The sequence below is a fragment of the Heterocephalus glaber genome, unplaced genomic scaffold, assembly GCF_053883595.1.
Source record: "Heterocephalus glaber isolate CG9 unplaced genomic scaffold, H.glaber_assembly_v1.0 deba00001175, whole genome shotgun sequence".
Classification (NCBI taxonomy): Eukaryota; Metazoa; Chordata; class Mammalia; order Rodentia; family Bathyergidae; genus Heterocephalus; species Heterocephalus glaber.
The window spans coordinates 1,932,980-1,953,333 of record NW_028258207.1 but is presented as its reverse complement, the minus strand read 5'-3'; the positions used below and the strand labels follow the sequence as shown (position 1 = coordinate 1,953,333).

At 46.2% G+C, this 20,354-nt stretch overlaps 1 long non-coding RNA gene across 1 annotated transcript; it reads left to right on the top strand.

The window, feature by feature from the left end:
• Positions 1-9,128: 9,128 nt before the first annotated feature.
• Positions 9,129-20,044, top strand: LOC147828251 (uncharacterized). The gene is made up of 3 exons (XR_015451097.1): positions 9,129-15,430; positions 18,276-18,394; positions 18,941-20,044. It is a non-coding gene; the product is annotated as an uncharacterized LOC147828251 (long non-coding RNA).
• The last annotated feature ends 310 nt before the right edge of the window (positions 20,045-20,354 follow it).

Below are 20,354 nucleotides of genomic sequence, written 5' to 3'. Positions count from 1 at the left end.
AGAGGAAGTAGATAAAAAATTTTCAAGGATATAGAAGTCTTATCAACACAAGTAGAAAGACGGGTGTGATTGATGTGATTTATAGACCTATTATTCCTGAAAATATAGGTGACCATGGAAGATTCAAGAAAAGTGATCATATAGTGGCCCTCAGGTAAGAGTAAATCCTGTGATGAAAGGAAGAAGAGGGAAGAAAAGTTACTAACAATAAAACCCAGAAGTACCTTTTGTCCTAGTTATTGCAAACATCACTGCCACGTCTCTCAAACAACTTTTTGGTTAAAGAAGAAATACAAAACAAAATTATAGTATTTTGAGAAAGAGAAGACAAAAATACTACAAAGTATACAAAAATAGTGCTAAAGATGTGTTGAGGTGAATGTTAGTAGCCTTGAGGTCTTAATTAAAAAATAAAGAAAGTAAATGAAATAAACATGCTGCTCAAAATGTTAAAAAAATAGTAAAATACCCTAAAGAAGTTCAGAAGATAGGAACAATGAATTTAGAGGCAGAAGGTGCTGAAGTAGAAAAGAGAGCACCTAATAAATCTGGAAGTTGATCGATTAGTTGGAAGCCCAGTTCTTTGAGCTCATATCACAAGGTACCTCTGAAAGACGCTGTCCCCCCAAGGAAGGAAAACATGTCTGCAGCTGTACACTGCAGCACATGCTGGCTCCCACCTCTCGGCTCCACGTAGAGCCTGCCGGTCGGAAAAGTGGTGCAGTGGTCAGCGCCCACTCAGCAGCTGGCCTTGCTTCCTCCCTCCCCACCTGCTTATCTAAAAGAAAAAAGGACACTGTCATAATGAAAAAAATAAAAGAGAAGAAACACAGACTCATAGAAGAAAAATCAATGATATGAGGGAAATAATGATAAAAACAAAGGAAACAAAACAACGAGAACAGATGGCTTTCCTCAACTCTGAGAAAAAACTTCAAAAATCTGGGCAAAAGAGAAATATTTTTAGAAAAATATAATTTATCGTAACTGATCCCAGAAGAATAAGGAATATGACTAGATAGTTTCTATAGAACAAATGAAGCTACCAAAGTGTCAGTCCTCTAGGATGTCAGCCACCAGCGAGGCATGATTCTGACTATATATTTCTATGAAATCTTTGCAGGTAATTCACCTGTGCTGGGGTTTGAATGAAAAGCAATCCTTCCAAATACTATCTCTAGAAATTGTACTATGGATTCCAAAGCCTGAAAAGCATTGCATAAATTCACCACCACATAATGATCCCCAGTCATCCCGTGCCTAAGCAGAAGTCATTATTTTTCCCAATATTTTCCTCTTGCACTTACAAGCCAGAGCTCTGCAATCCCCTTTCAGTTTGGAGAGGTGGTCAGTTGCTGAGGTCTCTGAGTTTCACCTCCTCCCTGGTCTCCCATCCACTTTCTCTGCCCTTGAGACTCCCAGCAGATATCACAGGAGGAAGGATGCAAAATATTACTTGAGAAATACAGTTACGGTGATAAATATTTGCACAATAGCTAACTTTTCATTATTTGCTTAACCTTTACATTATTTGCTTAACCTTTGCTTAACCTGCTTTGTAAATTTTCTCCCAGAAAGGAAGGTTGCTTTTTGGTCAAATTTTTTCTCAAGGTGCCAATGTGATGTTGAAGGGAGTGAAAATGTACAGACCCTTGCTAATAATCAAAAACTTTGTGCCTAAATGTGATTTGGAAGGGGAGAGTAAAAATAAAAATATCTGTTAGCAAATTAACACTGGAGAGGTATACAAGCCCCTACATAAAACAGGATTTATTAGCAGGTTGTTAATAAAATCTCAGAGCTGAATATTGTCCTAAAATGCCTTTTTCTTTTATATTAAAAAGAGCAACTGAGTTGAGAGGCACCCCCCGCAGTGGCAGGCATCATCACCAGGAATATTCAGACCAGATGACCAGGCAGACCTGGGGCACACGACTAGGGAAGTGAGCCCTGGTCAGACTCAGGCCTGGGCGCACTGTGATGTTTCTGTGTCCCAGGAAGACGCCCAGTCTCCTCGGCCCCACTCTGCCACTCTCAGCTGTCCCGACCCGGATGGATCAAGGAGCTGCTGTCCGGGTCCTGGGATCACAGGAGGGCGCCAGTCCTCACCCTGCAGTCGGTTATCTCTGCAGATTGTGCACCCACATGCTGCTGCCCCTCATCTCCTCCAGCTTGGGAACTGTATGCTGGTTTTTAAATCAACACTGGGTGAGTTCCAGGGTGGTGACTTTGGGACCAGACAGCCGAGGTCCTGGTCTCAGCACCATCCCAGCTCTTCCCCCGAGACACTGATCATCTAAACTCTCTGAGCTGCAGTTTCCTCACCGATTTAGTTATCTACTGAGGGGGATTTCAAGCACTCTAAGTAATGGATGTAAAGTGCTCAGCACTGGTTCAGATATCCATGGGTGCACAACACAAGATAACCCGCAGTCGTTATTGTGCATTAGTTTAGTTATACCACAGTGTTTGCAAAGCCCTGCTCTGTGGAAGGGCTTCAGGGGCAGAGGGGACTAGGACATATCTCTTGGCTTCTAGGAAACTTCACTTTAGTTGGGGAGTTTAACTTACAGGGACCCAAATCACCTATTGACACAGTGATGAGGGTTATTCAGTGGCCATTCCAGGGGAACAGTCATTCACTCTAAATAGAGACTCTGTACATTTGGGATTGTTTATGTCCTGCCAAGCCAGCCACGCAACAGCCAGTGGGATGAAAATCATCAGAGCCCTGTGCTTAGAGAAATAACTGAAGATGCTCTCTTCCCAGCTCATGGCAGAGACACACTCAGTGATCCCGTGACTGAGGTGGAAATGATCCGACATTAGAAACCAGCACTCTCTGGGGATCAGGTTATGAGTCTGTATGTTGAGCTCAGGATATTTCCCCACTTATCTTCCTAAGCTGCTGTTGGGTATCAAATGTGACAGTAAATGTGAATGCAAATGCAGTACCAGTAGAGCTGAGATTACTAGTATTGAATACATTTTTATATTTTATATCATTTTATGTGATACCGTTCTACATTAGTGATCACAGATCTCAATTTTTCTTGCGTTCCTGGCTGTCAGCATGACTTGACAATGACTTAGTCAAAACCATGAGGTTGTAGGCAGCTAATGCTTTGAGGAGAACCACCCCACCTTGCTGCTTTCTGCATGGCAGCAGTGCTCAAGCTTCTAAAATTTTCACTTTTGAACTCTTTGACATCAAGTATATTATAGAATTCTTAGAGAAACAGAGCCACCTGAGCATGTTCACTTACACGCGCGTGCACAAATGTGTGTGTGTGTGTGTGTGTGATGCTTCTGGGGACGGAGAAGCCCCAGATCTGCATTTGCAGGCTGGAGACACAGGAGTAGGGTGGTGCAGTTCCACCTGGCTCCAAAGCCCGATACCTGGGAAAGCTGTGGTGTAAACTCCACCCTCAATGCTCACAAGCTTGAGACCCAAAGAGGGCCCATATTTCAGAGTCCAGTGGCAGCCAGTGTCCTAGCTGGAGGCAGTCAGGCAGGGCTCACTCTCATTTCCAGGACAGCTAGCCTTCTTCTCTTCAGGGCTTCGCTGATTGGATGAAGCCCACCCACAGGAGGAGCAGCAGTCAGCCATGTTCAGTCTACTGAGGCAGACGTCAAACCCAACCATAAATGCACTTTTCAGGGATGTCCAACCTAATGCCTGAACCAAACTGATATGTAAAATTAACTACCACATCAAGCGAGTTTGTTTTCATGTATACTGATACAATTTTTCAAGGTGGAAATATAATTTTTAGATCTTGCAGACTGAGTGAATTACAAATGGTCTAACTGAAACACAAATAACTTACTAAGCCCTTTCCAGTTTCAGGTGAACACACATTTTATTTCCCAAAGACTTTGCTGTCCAAATAAATAGCCATTAGAGGGAGCTCTTGTTGCAGTTTAAAAACAAAATTATCCTTTGAATTGAAAATGCTACCGTGGAACTCAAGATTCCATGTTTTCGTAACTGTGTGTTCGTGCATGGGTGCAGGCGTCTTTGTGATTCTGGGAACTGAGCCCAGAGCCTTGAGCACGTTAGGCAAGTGGTCCACCACTCAGCTGCACCCCAGTTCTTTCTACATTTTATTTTGAGACAGTCTCACTAAGTTGCCCAGGCTGGTCTCAAATCTGTGTCCTCCTGTCTCAGCCTCTCAAGCAGTGAAGATTACAAGAGTGAGCCATCAGGCCTTGTTCAAAGTGAATATATATTTTTAATATCTGAGCAAAACTAAGTGTCCTTTGATAACTGTCTGTGCACCGGAACTGGGTGAGACTAGACTTGTCTCACACAGTACAGGACAGCAAGGTGCAGAGGTGAAGCCAGGGAGCGGCCCTGGGTTTGCGTTTCAGCGAGGCTATGGGTAGCTGAGTGTCGGCTGCTTCCCCTCTCCCAGCCTTGTTCCTTTCTGAAGTGAAGAAGTCACTTTAGAGCCTGCAGACATTTCTCAGGGGATTGGAGAATTCTATGTGAATTAAATTTTTTTTTAAATTTTCTTTTAAAAATTTGATTGAAAATGTTGGCTTCTTAAATCCTAATGGTGCTGAAAGGCTTATTTTAACCATATCGTCAGTCGTGTGGCCAGTACACCCTCCCCAGCTCTGGTGCAAGGTCTCGGGCTGCCTCTGCGTCTGGGGGATGGAGTGGTCCCCGTCTCAATGGACAGCACTGAACTCTTAATGTATTGCTCAGTCTTCCTGGCTGATGTCAGGCTGGTGTTGCCAAAGTGACAGCCGTTGACTCATGATTACCGTCGTGCTCTTGTTAGTCTCTCTTCAGCAAGTGTAATGTGCCTTTGCAGGCCCTGTCACAGAACACGGCTCTAGAGCCAAGTCATTCTGCAAACTGAGGCTCTGCTTTGACGTAATGAAAACCACTGCAGAAGAGGGGTATGCTCACGGCTTCATCACTTGGGCTGGGGAGGAGAGCTGAGCAGCAGTGACCATTAACAGCGGCCACCGAGAGCTCTCAGGCCCTCGTCTGTGCCGAATAAAGGTGACACAGCAGAGGCCTGTGGTGGTTTGGAAAGAGAAGGTGCTGGGCAACTGAGTCTTCACCTGGACGACAGAGAAGCTCTGCTCAAAGGGCTGTGGCCACAGTAGATAGAAATGCACTGTGGAAAGTAAAAGGCTCTGGCAGATTCTGTTTCTGTGGTATCAACACCAAACGGTTTAGTGACATTCACTGCGGAGATTGTCATTATTGTGAACTGCAGCATTTCATTGGCTGCTTCATAATAATAATTGATCATCAATGAGTCAGCATGCTCAGAAATAAAAATAAAATAGGCCAACAAGTAAACAAAACAAAACCCAGCAAATACATCTTTCTATCAATGTTTTAGCTTGAGCAAAACAATATTATCCCTTACATTAAACTTGTTCATCTGAATTAAAGCAGTTTTGCAGTTTTGTTCTTGGACGATTATCCTGAAAATTAGCCGAGGGAAGAAAATCCATCTGGTGTTTGCCTTCCCTCCAGTCACGTGTAGCTCTCGGGAGTCCTCTTGTCTGGCTCTCAGCTCTCTCTCTCTCTGATCTCACACCCTTCCTGCTCTGCAGTGCAGGAGCTTGCAAGGTAGAAGGAAAAGAGGAAATGCTGGGGTTCACGGAAACATTCTGCCAAGTAGTTAAGCCATTTGCAGGTCACTGGGAAATGTTATGTTGTGCTGATTCTGCACTTCGGGATTTCTTGCCAAAGCACATGATCCCATAGACGGTGTTTGGCTGGCAGATACAGCTTCGAGCTCCTTTTGCTGGCTTGGCCCTAGCTCAACAGTCTTGACACACAGAGTTGTTAAGAAGAGGATATGCAGCACGGTGTTAAGCAAACCTTGGAATGAAAGGAAGACTCTGCACCCTCTGCCCAGAGTGATGGGGATGAGATCCAGAGGGAGGAGAAGCACAGGGACCACAGTTCAAGGGACCACCTCTGTTCACATCATCTGCATTTTAGGAGGAGAGCCTGTCTCTCCATTTCACTGCCTTTATTCCTTCCCACCCTTAGCCCTGTTGAGAACTTTCATATTGAATCTTTGCAAAGCAAGGTGGTTAATCTTATCGAGAGAGAGTGTTATTTGCCTCATAGAATCCTCACTCTTCCTGGAAGAGGCGGGGTGGGTCCTGCAGCCCTCACCCCTCACGGATGAAACTGGTTCCTCTGGATGGAGTAGCTGGGCCTAAATGAAGTAGGAAAGAGGGTCTAGGTGTTCCCCAGAGAATTCTGTAATTCTTGCGAGCAGTCAGAGGGGCACAGAAAAGCATTCCCTGAAGCTCTGTCTTCAGGACTCCCTGGGCCATGTGATACTGAACCTCTCTGGAACACAGTGACAGAGTTAGGGAATATGGTCTCACTTGAATGTCACAATATTGTGAGGGGGAATTATCGTACGCGTTTTAGAGTTAAGAAAACCAAGGCTCGAGGAGAACCCCCAATCCATGTTCCATCCAGGCTGACACTTTCTAACCTTCCCCATTCTCTACTGCTGTCTCCCATGCATCCCATCTGCTGGCTTCCCTAGGTCCATCTGACAGATGGCACTCATGAGAAGCAGAGCTGGGACCCAGCCCGATACTCCATGAACTGGGACATGCTAGCCATGGTCCACATCCATGACCATGGGTGGGCAGCGATGTGCTCTTCCAACCCCAGGCCTGCACGGTCCAGATGCCCATCTTAGAAGATCCCTGGGGACCAGCAAGAGCACTAACATGCAAGAAGTACTGAGCAAGCCTACCCAGCCAAGCTATAGGGTGATTCCGAGGTTAAAGCTCTCTTTAACTTTTCACTAGAGAGCAAAAAGCATCCTTTTAAAGCTTGCCATGTCAATGAAACAACGCAGTAGGGGATTCATTTCCAGAGAGTACAGGGGCTGTGGATTCTAAAGGACTGGCATAGAATGTGTGCAGGTCTCTCCACTGAGCACATCTAATGAAAGGCGACGGCATCTCATTCCTCCTCGAAAGGCCTTGTGAGATCATTAAGCCTCCACCTTGCAGGCAGTAACCTGCGTAGGCTCTCACACTTGGTCAGCGCAAGGCCAGGATCTTGCATAGAGCTGTCAGGCTCCGCGCCAGGCCAGCCCTTAGGGTGTGACGTCCATCCTGGGGGATGTGCCTGCCTGCCTGTGCCTCCAGGACGTGGCAACCTAAGCCCGGAAGAGAAGCTCACACTCAGTTCCAGGGAGGAGCGGCAGCCCCCACAGTCTAGGACCGAGTCTGTGCCTGTAATGAAGTGGAGAGTCCTGTCACAAGGAGGCTGTCCTGACATCAGCCCTTCCAGAATCTTAAAGCCGTAGGAGTCCAAGAAGTGAGCCAGTGCTAGTTGAGATTTCTGCTATATAAAAGGACTGTAGAAAAACCAGACACTAGGCTTTTGGTTAAATAAGGCATATTGAAGACGTGTTCATCTCCATTGCCCCTTGAAGCCCTAGTAAGGTAACTGCAAAGAAATGACAAATACAATGAGTGTAAATGCTGGAACTCCTGTGTCAAGGGAAACACCCTACAGATTATGAAATATGAAACTTCTTAATTAAAACACAAAGAAATATATGAGCCTGCTGTAGTCACATAGGTAGGTTTTCAAGCTAGGAATATACTTTCTTTAATCGGTGCTATTCAAATTTTATATTTCCTCCAGAGTCAGTTTCATTAATTTGTCTTCCAAGGTACTTCTTAGAAGTTGTCAAATTTATTTCAAAACAGATTTTTGAAATATGTGTTCTATATCCTGTTAAATTCTGTAAAATATGTGGTAATGTCTCCTAGATCTTGATATTGTAATTTAAAAATGTATAGTAGGAAGTAAAGGTCTAAAGGAGCAGGGGAAGTGGGAGGGTAGGGGAAAGGAAAAATATGAGAAAAGGAAAAAAATGGAAACAAAGTCTTTGCAAATAGGGAAGGGAGGGCAGGGGAAGGGGAAAAAATAAGAACCAAGATACTCAGGTAATGGTACAGGATCCCAGTGATGAATGTAACTGTATTGTATACCTAAAATGTACCAAGAAACTTAATGGGAAAAAAAACACAAAGAAAAATAATTACTCCAAGAAATAAAGTAACAGAAATTTAGGAACTGAGGAGGCAGGAAGTTTAGGGGCCTTGGTGACAACAAGAAGCCCTGAGAGGGAGAAGATTTCCGCTGGACGGATACCAGGTGTCTGTGCGTGGGGTGAGTGAGGGCCCAGAAAACGGCTCCTGCTCTGCTCAGATCACCTTGCTGCCCCCAGTTAACCACTCAGTGTTCGTGCTGGCACAGGGAGAAGGAAGGGAGAAAGCACTTCCACGCCTGGAGGGAGGACAGCCAGGCGGAGCAGGAGCAGGCAGCCTGGCTGGCGTTCGAGGAACAAGCTCTGAGGGCAGAGGAAGCAGGAAGTAGGTGACTTCACCTCAGCTTCCAGTCTTCAGCAACGCCTCTTGGTAAGTGCGAGTGCCCGTGCTCCATGGAGGCATGGAGGGAAAGGCTGCTTCCTGCAGAGGCTCGGGTGGGCGGAGGAGGCAAGAGAGCAGATGGAGGGAGCTCGGTGCTCTGGAGTAAACGGGAGGGGCCGCCGGGACCAGCCGGGCAGTCGCGCTCCCTGGGGCTCTTCTCCTCAGCCTGTGAGGCCACAGTTTCCTCTTCTTATTTTACACATCAGAAGACAGAGGCTGGTGAATTTTTAAAAAGGGTCCTGTCTAGTGTGATGTAACCAGAACGGGACTCAAGGAAATTTAAGTCCAACCAAGTATTACTCAAAAGTTATCTGCAGTTTATATTCCGGTTTTATTCACTTGAAGCCTTTGTATCTGAGGGCGTCTCCACCACCATGAAGCCGTATACTGTGAAGGAAGAACAACGAGGTCCTGGGTCCGTTTTCATCCTTGCTCCCTGTGGCCTTTTCCAGCGCAGCAGACAGTGAGGTGTTTTCAGTCCCCCCATGGCTGTGAAGATGGGGTGACCTAGTGCAAATCGGGGCCAGACGGACTCCATGTGTCTGTGTCTTAAGTACTTGCTCTGCCTGGGGCTTCAGACCCCTTGCTCAAGTAGCTCAAATATTCCCGTTTGTGCCTCTCTCCTCACTTAGGCTGAACCCTGGGAGAAAGGACAATAACCATGTATGGTTCGACTCAGTTTCTCACAGAGTCAACATCTGTGTGAGCAGCGAACTCTTGTTGAAATTGCATGGGTTGAGCTCTGCTTCCTTAGAGATAAATCCATCCATCGTGTTATCTGAGTTTGCCAAGAAACAGATGAGCAATAGGATTCCGGCCCATGAAGGCTTAGTAACAATTCTTTCCCTGTTTAAATCCCCCACATTACATGTGAGGCACCGGGGCACATACTTCCCTGCACAGAGTAACCTAGCCGCGGGTCTGCTCCGGGGCTGTGTGCTGCTGCAGCACAATCTGCCCCCTCTTACAACACAGTCTTCTTGGGCAAGGGGAGTTGCCGTCCCTGGGCAGTGACCGGCCTGGCTTGGGTTAGCCGGATGAGGTCTGGTTCCTCCATAGCTGCATCAGTCCGCTGTGCTGCACAGCATTACGCTATAGGAGTTAAGTGGGCCTCCAGCACAAGGGAACTTATTTCACATGCCCATCCCAGACCCCTGGCAAGGCATCCCTGGTACAAACACAGCCGGCCTTGGTGACTCACTGAGACTTGGTTAGGGTCTCATCTGCTGGTTTTATATCTGGTTATTTGCGTAGTGATGCAAAAGAAATGGCCTCAGAGTTTTCCTTCAAGAATCAGCGGCAGGAACTTGTACAGATTCCTACTACAATATTAACGATCATTATCCAATTTTTGCAAATTTCCAGGGGCAATGATTATTTACAGATGAGTTCATTGCTCAATAAAGGTAACAAGTATTATTTATCTAAATTCTCAGGCTAGCTAGAAGGAAATAAAGGACACAGAGTAGCTTATGAAATTTTTAAGTATTTTGTGTCCTCAGGATTACATTATCTTCAAAGTGAACATTTTATGCTGAAATTCTACAATGGTAGGAAATGTCAATCAAAATGGTAAAAAATGGAAATAGTAGTGAAATGTCATCTCTAAAGTTGTACATACAATATTCACTTCCAGAAAAGAAAAAGTCAAATATTCAAGAGGAAAATCCAGAGGGAGTAGAGGAAAAAAATTCCTCCTTGAGGGCTGACTGAACTTTTTGGACACCAGACTGCAGGATGAAAAGTTGTCTTGATTCATTCAGGGATGCCTTTTTTCCATTAAGTTTATTGGTCCATTTTAGGTATACAATACAGTGACATTCCTCATTGGGATCTTGTATGTTTACATGATGTATCTTGGTTCTTATTTTTCCCCATTCCCCTGCTCTCCCTTCACCTGCTCAGGGGTGACTTTAATTTACACCCACCTGGACTTGGATCCCCCTCAGGAAATCTGCAGCCCAGGCCTAATGCACACTGGCCACTTCCACCCAGGAGGAAACGTCTGCCTAAGACTTTGTAACGAGGAAGGGTCCACGTTCACTCCTCTTCAACTTTGTACACAAAGACAAGGAAGAGGTGTGGATGAGCTGTCTGCCAGAGGCCCGATGAGCACCCGTCGGAGGGGCCGACTGCAGGATTCTCTCGTCCCCCAAGGATGAAGTGGCTCAGAGAGATCAGGAACCTTCAGAGTTGATGCCTTGTCAGGAGGATCTTCTCAAATTGGCCCCTGCTGCCAGCACTTGGGCGCCTCTGTGTGTCAGACAGAGCCTGTTGCTCCTCTGCTTAAAACCTTTCCCTGGTTTCCACCATGCCATGGCCAGGTCCCCCAGTGGCCTAGCTTCTGCCACCTCTGCTGCCTCTGCAGCATTCTTATCAGGCCGCTCCTTCAGAAATGGCTCCAATCAAAAGTAGTCCAGGGCTGGGGCTGGGGATGTAGCTCAGTGGTGCCCCGCCTGCCTCGTAAGCACAAGGTCCTGAGTTTGATCCCCGGTACAGCAAAAACAAAAGTAGTCCAGGTCTTTCCTGCCTCAGAAAAAGAATTGAAAAAGACAAGCCAGAAATGGTGCTGAAAGTTTATTTGAAAAGTGTGGGGTGAATGGGTACAGGAGAGACCAGCTCTGCAGAGCAAACTTGGGCCTAACAAGAGAAAAAGAAGATAAAAGGAAAAATAAAAGTACATGCTTCATATGAGAAACCTGGGCGGGCTACCGTAGAAGTCAGGATAGGGGCTCCCTGTGGCGTCCGGTCTTCTATACACTGTCCATATCTCACGGGAGCCCCAAGGAGTCCCTGGTATGGATACTGAGGGTTGCTTGGTGCTGTCTTGGGGCCTCGTCATTGACAGGTTCTGCCCATCTCCCCAGCCAGCTTTGCCAGGCCCTGCCTTCTGTGCCACCATCCCAGCACGGTTGAGGCTGTGACCACAGCAGGCTGCACGGGTGGGTTCTTGGCCCTGGGGACACATGCCACCTTCAGCCTCCTGCCCTGGTCACACCGCCTCGGCCTTTGGCACAGTGTCTCCTCCCCGACACCACAGTGCTGACCCCTGTGCTCAGGGCAGACAGCGCTGGCCATGAGCCCTGGAGGCCCCGCTTCAGGCCCATGATTTCTAGTCCCCCTGGAAGAGGCGGGCCTGACGTCTGCACAGGCCACTCAGGCAGTGCCGACCACCACTGTCCCAGGGAGGGCAGTGAGTAACCAAAAGGGAAGAAACGAGCCAGCTCTAGTCCCAAAGGGACGAGTCCGCATTGACCCCTGAGAAGGCAACAGAGCTTGGGTTCTGCAGGGGAGACATGCAAGCTACGCCCTGGGCAGTTTCTCAGGGCCCTGGGGGACAGGCCATGCCGTCAGTCCACAGCCCGGCTCCACTTTGCCGGCAGCTCGGCCTTTCCTCTGGGTCCACATATTATTCACACAATGTTCACATATTCAGTGTTGAAAAAATAGTCTTTGGAGGGGGCACGCAGTGCTTCCCTCGCCCAGCCCAGCTGCTATCCCTGATGGGGCTTCCAGAGACCGGCCCCCAGCCTCCTCCCTGTCCTCAGCATGGTCCGGCTTCTCCTGTGCTTCGTTCCTGCTTCCCACTGCCCTGGGCCGCACTCCGTACCCTCCATGCTGCAGTTTTCTCCCAAAACAGGAGATGTTTTCATGAGAGCGACTCAAGTCCCCGGGGAGCTCAGCCCAAAGCCCAGGGAGCCTGAAGCCTTTCGCCCTCGGGAGAGCGGGCAGCAAGGTGCCAGTGCTCTGGTTTCAGAGAGGAGCATGCAGGCTCTCGACATCAGAGCTTTCTTTGAGAGACAAGCGCGGTCAGTGCCACAGAGCACAGCTGTAAGAGCTCCTGGAGCTTGTCCAGGAAAGCGCCCGTGGACTCCTGAGGTGGCAGGGCTCAGGTGTGAGCAGCCCTGAAGGTTCAGAAAGTACTGCACCATTAGGTACAGCATTAAGGTGCATGAAGCCCAGGATTTGAGGTAAAGTGTGGGCTCTGGATTATATACACTTACTTCCCCACTCCAAACACTGCTGAATTGATAGCATGCATTTTAAAGTGGGATTGACCTGTAATAACAGAAAGGATGTAGTCTGTTCTTTCCACAGAGACTCCACAGAGTTATGGAAGACAGAATGCAGCCAGGCGAGGAAGAAAAGATGAGCCCCGCAGAGCACAGGGCTGGGCAGCACCAGATGGCACATCACTGCTGACCCACCATTGCCCACACTTGGAAACCCTGGCAGGACAGGACCTGCAGCTCCCAAATCCCTTGAAGTTGGAATGCTAAAAACATTGTGAAAACTCATTTGGCTGCATACTGCAGTCTGACCTGACTCATTTGGAGAAATACTGGCTTGAATGGACATGAGGCATAACCTCACTGAATGTGCACATTTGTACAGTTCAATACAGAAATAATGTGAGAAAATTGTTTATAAAAACGTAAACACAAATTGCGAAAGAAGTCTATCCTGTCTAGGAGAGAGGGAGTGGAGTTGAGATTAGGGAATGTAAGAGCTGAAGTCCCGACCCTGGAGAAGGAGCTTAGAGCATAAAGCATGGGGCTATAAAGTTGACTTAGCAAGAAATGAGTGTAGACGTATGATTCATAATACTGCTAGCAAACACCTAGGCTATAACCACACACACATGCACACATGCCCAGAACTTCAGTAATTTCTACTGAGCAGCCAAGGAACACAGTGTACATGTCCATGTGAGGTAATAGAAAGAGTCATTTCTAGGGAGCTGGACTCTCTCGGGACAGCATGGGTAAAGGAACTTTAAATTTCCCCTTGTTTCTTTTTACTGTTAAAAATACGGCTACTGGAGGGTGGAAAAGCGCACGTGCTCTGATGGACAGCATTGCTCCAGAAGATGGGAGGAAGTCTTCTTGCCGTGGGGCCACCTTTCAGTCCCGTGAAACCCATCTCAGATGCAACCCACGCACCTACCACATTCCTGTCTCTTTCCACACCAAGCTTCTGAGATCTCCTCAAACCTCAGCACCCTGCCTCTGTTATCGAGTGAAGCTCTCCACAGTGCTAGAGACCATGTTAACAGTCTGGCAAGCAGAGCCACACTTTCACTCAGAGGAGAATTCACTGATTGGTCCTTCTTTCCCAATTAATTCATTCTCTCTCTCTTTCTCTCTCTGTCTCTCTCTTTCATGGGATCACCTTGTGTTGCTCAGCTGATCTTGAACCTCATGGCCTCAAGCAATCCTCCTGCCTCAGCCTCCTGAGTAGCTGAAACTATAGATGTGCACTACCATTCCCAGCTTGACTTTAAACTCTCAAATTCAAGTAGAGACATCTGTAAGACAAACAAGCCGGCATCTTGGCTAATTTTGATGGTCTTCCATGGCTGAACTTCGAAGAAGGCTTACGCTCTTGATTGAAGGTGTTGTCCTATCATGCACTCAAAATAACTTCACGAAGCCCACGGAATACTTTCCAATATGTTTCCTGTGTCTTCTTTTTGCGTCCTTTGGAATACTCGGAGGAACTTACATTGCAAATTTATCCTGCACCTGAAGTCTCCAAAGTCTAGGGAGCCTTGCCAGGTCAGCTGTAACATTAGGCCCAAGCCGGCCTTCTCTTAACTCTGCTTCTCTGTAGCAAGTGAAAAAATGAACAGCAAGTGCACTGACACTTGCCACGAGATTGTATCCAGCGTCTCCATTCCCAGGCAGTGCCACGTGTCACTAGGAGATCCTCGGGAATTCCGAGAGAACCGACCAGTTGAGGAGAACAAGCCAGGGGGAAACCGGTGGCCGCAGAACTGCCGCCAGTCCCCTTGGTCCAGAAATGGGCACGAAGCCGCCTCCCCAGACCCACTTTTCCCTTGGCACTGCAACCTCTGCCCAGCTCTGCCAGGACGGCACTGGGCCACATCTCTGGGCTGCCTGTTTGCCTCTGTGTCCTCTACCTCCACCTCCTGCAGACCCTCTGGGCCCAGAGCAAATGTCGGCTCCACCGGTCACTTTGCTCAATTAATGTCCCACTCTCTGAGTTTCCAGGCTTCTCTACCCATGTGGTGATTTGTGCTACCATTGCTGTGTCTGCATTGCAGTCCACTCTTGTGTGTCTTTCCTCCTTCAGACCACGAACTTCCCGAGAGAAGAGGCCGCGCGCCTTCCTACTTCCCTGTCCAGTGAGCTCCTACTCGCATGTCGCTGCGTGCGAGTCTGGCCCCGAACCCCCTCTGCCCAGGTCCACACTCAGTCATCTCATACTGCTCCCCTGAGCCTCGCAGGCTTCAGACTCATCCCTGCCCCTTCTCAGCACCCCGCCCCGTGTCTAGCATCGCTGTCTACCCAGTTGCTCAATCCCGAAGGTGAAAGCTGTCTCCTCTCTCACTATCCTCCCTGCCAATCTGATTTCCATCTCTGCAGTGAACCGTCTGAGGCTGGGAACTCTGCAAAGACAAGAGGCTGTTCCGGCTCGCGGTTCCGGCGGTGCAAGCTTGGGGGCCACTCTGATAGCAGCCCTCCTGCTGGAGAATCCTGAGGTCGCCCCACACGGCCAGTGGCAGGAAGTGGAGATGTGTGTGTGCCCCTTCTGGTTTCATCCCCTCTCCTTACAAGCCACCAGGGCTCATCAGAGGGATCCACCTGGGGACCTCAGAATCTCATCACCTCCCCAAGGCCCTACCTTTAAGCACCACCGTTTCTACCCCTTAACACCTCCTGGGGGATGAACTTCAGCACGTGGCAGCCTGGAAGGCGTGTTCAGACCATCGTATGTCCTCACCTCAACCAAACAACCTTATCCCCTACCTCTGCTTCCCAAATATCCACACATCTGTGTGCTTCTCTTCATTCCGGTGCCCACTCCTGGGCACCGTCCTCTGTCTGCATTACGGAAACCACATCCTTTAGAATCCTTGCCCACAGACCGCAGCCAGTGTGTAGAAAAGTATTGCATTCAGCAAGCATTCAACACCTGTGCCCTGAAAGGACAGACCAGCTGCTGTGGCTAGGTGAGTGCGAGCTACTCAGGTGAGTGAGGGGAATCTCCGCTGTCTGAGAGCCTGTCCCTTCCTGAATTCCTGGATGTGGTGACGGTTGCTTTCTTAAGTTGTGCAGCACCCAGAAGCTGCATCTCCATCAGATGTGTCAGTGACACCGCTCATTCCCCTCCAAGCTGTGCAACCTTAGGAGCTCCCTGTGGCCCCAGATTCCCTTTCTCCCAGGCTTACACATCTGTGTGATTCTCCCAGGTCACCAAGACAGTCAGGAAACACAGGCCCGGGCCGAAGCAGGCAGACTCCAATGCCTGCCCTGATGGCTGAAGTTGGCCTCACGCTTGCGGAGCAGGGGTCTTCCGCCCCATGGAAAGCTCACTGCTCAGACATCAGCTGGCAAGGACAACTGATGGCCCGTAGAGCTGGGTGCAATCCTTGGGACCGCTGCTGGACACAGGCCTGAGCTTCATCCTGCATCCTGGGAGCGAGGCAGAGAGGGCCAAGGGAAGCCCAGAGGGAGACAGCCATGGGCACTTCTGCCTCAGGGACACTGCCTCTTGCAGGGCTGCTGGGCACATAGAGAGGTGACACTCTCCCCCTTGCTCTGCACTCTGTCTGCTTTCCGGAAACCAGAACTGCTTATCTTGAACATCAATATCATGTGTTGATGCTCATCAGTGGTTTCTGGTTTGGTAAAGAGGTAACCAGACACTTAAAAAACACTGCAGTGCCTGTACTGTGCACCTATGCAGCAGAATAAATGGACAAAAGGACCCTGCTTCTGTGAGACCAAAGTGACTCCATTTTGCTTATGTGAAACCAGAATGACTCCACTTTTGCCCAAAATGGAGTAGTCTCCTTTGTCCTCTCACATTAATGATTAAAATGTGCTTGATCTAGGACAAAAGATACAATCTGTAACAAACCAAAGTTCCTAAGTTAATTACTCAGCCATCTGTTTACCCAGGAAATGAACATCCTGGGCCCACTATCTGTAGGAACCGTCTGTCAATGTGCTGACTGTCAGTGCTGAGTGGTCGTGACCATTAGTCACCGTGTCTGCTGACCATCAATGCGTGACAGTGGGCCACTAACCTTTGTCCCCATTTTCCTTGTAAAAACCTATACATAATGCCCCCTTACCCCTGATGAGTTCAGCCAATCAAAAATGCACACTTCATGCTCACTAAATGTTAACCAATCATGTAACTGCTAAGTAGAAAATCTCCAAACCTTGCTGTAACCTCTATAAAAACCCCGCTAATTTGAAACTCGGGGCTCTCAATCTCGATCCGCTGTGTCGGTGACAGTTGAGAGTCCCTGCTTAAGCTTGAATAAACGACCCTCATGCGCTTACATCGGAAACGGCCTCCTGGTGGTCTTTGGGACCTCACAATCTGGGCACAACACTTCTGGACTAGGGAGACATCCCACATCACACATTTGTAGCATGACTTTTTAATTTTCTGCCAAATATGTTGTTAGCCTTCATCTAGTTTGGGAAATCATTTGATTCTTTTTACAAAGGAAGAAACCTAGACACATAGTCATCATATTAGTGTCTTGCCTACAGAACCCAAGGCTGGACAGAATTCTCTGTCCCCAGAAAAGGAGACCTACCAGTGTGGTGCCACTTTCCATAGGTATCTGCAGAGTCTGAGCAGATCTGATTAACGACAATGCTACGAACAACCATGAATCTTTTATGAGGTGCTCCACGGCAACAGTCTGCCCGCATGGGTTACATTCTTTTAGGTTCTTTAATTGTTCACAGTATGCAACCAATAACTATTTCATTATAAATGGATTAGTGAGCAGTTAGAACCATTTCTACCTGCAGTTACCACCCGTGGGAATCCTTTATTCTCAACCCTTTTAAGAACTTCAAAGTTCCTAACATAAAGCAAATTAAATCAGATTAGTTGAAAATGGCTACTGGTGCATTAGAATAGCCCTCAGTTGCAAATGTATGTCTTGGTATTTGAAGCCCTTTGAATATTACTATACACTAACAATAAGTATGAACATACCATTAACAAGGCCTTGAAATCAAGGATTTCCAGTCAGTACTCAATATCACCCTCTAACTCAAAGACAAATTGACTTAAAAGGTACCGGCAGATATGTATAAATGTTCTTGGACCAATTCTGGTTTTTCCCAAAGGGGAAAACACTATAAAATAGAAGAAACTCATTACTTTGAGACAAGCATGAAAAGTTTCCCAATAGCCAATGTAATTTAGTTCACTCTGCCTGGGTTTCCAGTTGGATCTGTCAGGCAACATGCAGAAGAAGAGACGTTAAACGCCTGTAGCTGACAGCATTTTCAAAAGATGCTGGTATGTTTCTCTACCAACTGGTATAAAAAGACAAAATCTTGGGCAAGGGATTTAGGTCAGTGGTTCCAGCGCCTGCCTCGCAAGTGCAAGATCCTGAGTTCGATCCCCGGTACCAAAAAAAAAAAAAAAAGACAAAATCTTCCTGCTGAGTAGAAAATTATTTGTGGGAATCAGAAATATACATGACATGGCTTTAAACAATATTTCCAAATGATAAAATATCAGTAATTTTTAATTTAATAAATGTATGTTATAATAAGAAAATCGAAGTGATAGCATATATGAAATAAAAATTCAGTTTGACTATTAAATTCCCTAAAACTATTTTTTTCTTTTCTTCTGTGATTATTGTAACAATCTTTAAAATGAAGGTTTAAATTAATTTTTTGGTTTGATATTACCTGTCTCTGATGATTCTCCTCATTCTGAAAGTCTGTTTAGCCTGTAATCAACGAAGTTACTCTAGCTTTATTTTAATATATAATGGTGCCTTTCCCACGCTTCTGCTTGTGACTATTCAGGTAGATTTTCCTCTGGACACCATGGAAAGAGTCTAGCTTTCGTCCAGTCTGATAATCCACACCGTTTAGCTGGCATGCTTCAACCATTTACAGTTGACCTGCGTATTGCTGCGACTGAGGTAAGAGCTATCATCTTGCTAGTTGTTTCTATTTGTTCCATTTGTTCTTTTTTCTCCTTCTCTGTCTCTCCTGCATTTAATTGAGTGTTTTATGATGCTACTTTATCACCACTGTTGACTTACTGGTATACTCTTTTCAAGTATTTTTAGTGATTCATTTAGGGTTTGATATGTTCATTTTTAAAATGTGACTCTAGCTTCACATAATATCATATCACTTTGTGTGTTGTATAAGAATTTGAAGATAGTATTTCCTGGGCTCTCACCTCCTCACTGTGCTACTTGGTTGTACATTTGACTTTAACATATACTATGCACACTACAGTATATTGTTATAAATTACCACTTTAAACAGATTTTAAGCAAGACTGCAATTTAAAATAAATGTCTTATTTTCCTTCTTTTATTCCTTTTTTAGTGCTCTTCATTTTAGATTTCTTCTACTTGAAGAACTTTCTTTAACATTTCCTTCAGAGTAGGCCAGCTGACAATAAATTTCTTCGATTTTTGTTTGTCTAAGAAAGTATTTCTTTTTTGCTTTTGAAGGATATTTTTGGGAGTGGAGAATTCTGCATTCGAAGCTTTTTTTCTCAGCCAGAAAAGAGGCCACTCAGTTATCACCCGGGCTGCATGACTTCTGAAGAGCGCTGGGTGTAATTCTGATGCTTACTCCTTCACAAGTTCGTTGTCTTTTTTCTCTGGCCACCTTTGACTTTGGTTTTCAGCAGTTTGATTATGCTATATTTAGGGCTTTTTAATTCATTTTACTATGTATAGATTTACACTGCTTGGCATTTTCTGAGCTTCTGGGTTGTGTGGTTTGGTGTCTGTGACTAATTTTAGAAAATTCTATGTCTTCAAGTATTTTTTTCTGTTATTATTGTTCCTTTCCTTCTGAGATTCCACTTACGTTTATGCCATTTGATGCTAACCTCCAATTTTGAACTCTTGGTTGATATTTTATTTTTCTGCTCTTCTACTTTATGCATCTCCACCTAAGTAATTTTATGAACCTACCTGAACACTCGCTGATCTTCAAGTCTCCTCATGAGGCTGTCCAGGACTCTTCATTTGGCACTTTGCTTCTTCCTCACAGTGTCCACACCCTGGTGACTTCAGTTGTCTGATCATGTGTGTTGTTATCTTTACCACTAGAGCCTTAACATATTGTGCATGGCTTTTTACAATTTCCTGTCTGACAATTCTAACACCTGTGGCATGTCTGATTCTAATTATTGCTTTGTCTCTTCAGACTGTTTTTTCTTGCTTCTACCCATGTGTCATACTTTAACATCAGCCCACACTGGACCATGACACATTCGTTTAGACATTCTAGCAGAATCTGTGTACCTGCTCGGGGGTGGCTGGCAGTGTCTGTGTGAGGTAGGTCAACGCATGGCTGCTGTTCTCTAGCAAGATGCTTATTTCACCTTAGCCATTTTTCCTGTGACCTAATCTTTGACAAGTCTAAGAAAAAATGCTAATTTGAAGTTTGTGCAGCTTTACTGTTGTTCTTATGAGAGTACACCTCCAGAGCTGTGGGTGAAATAAATCTCTTATAAATTACTCAGTCTGAGATACCGTGTTATAGCCACAGAAAATGGCTGAAGACTGCAGGGCGCGAGAGTTGTGACAAATGTACAAGTGTTTCACAAGTTAACACTGATGTTTTAGTCACACCGACTTTTATTTCAATACTTAAATCTTTTAAAATGGCTTCAACTCAAGACATAATTTAGTGAAATTTAACTTGATCAGTGTGCCCACCTCTGAGACGTTATACAATGTCTGCACAGTGGATAAACTTGGCAGTGGATGCTTTCAGCTTTGTACACAGAACAATGAACAAAAACTAACTTTTTCACTAAAAACTCTTAGTACATTAAATTAAACTGAGTGAATTCGGTTTAATTACATTAAATTCAACACAGTTAATGTCCTTTAAAATTTTTAACAAATA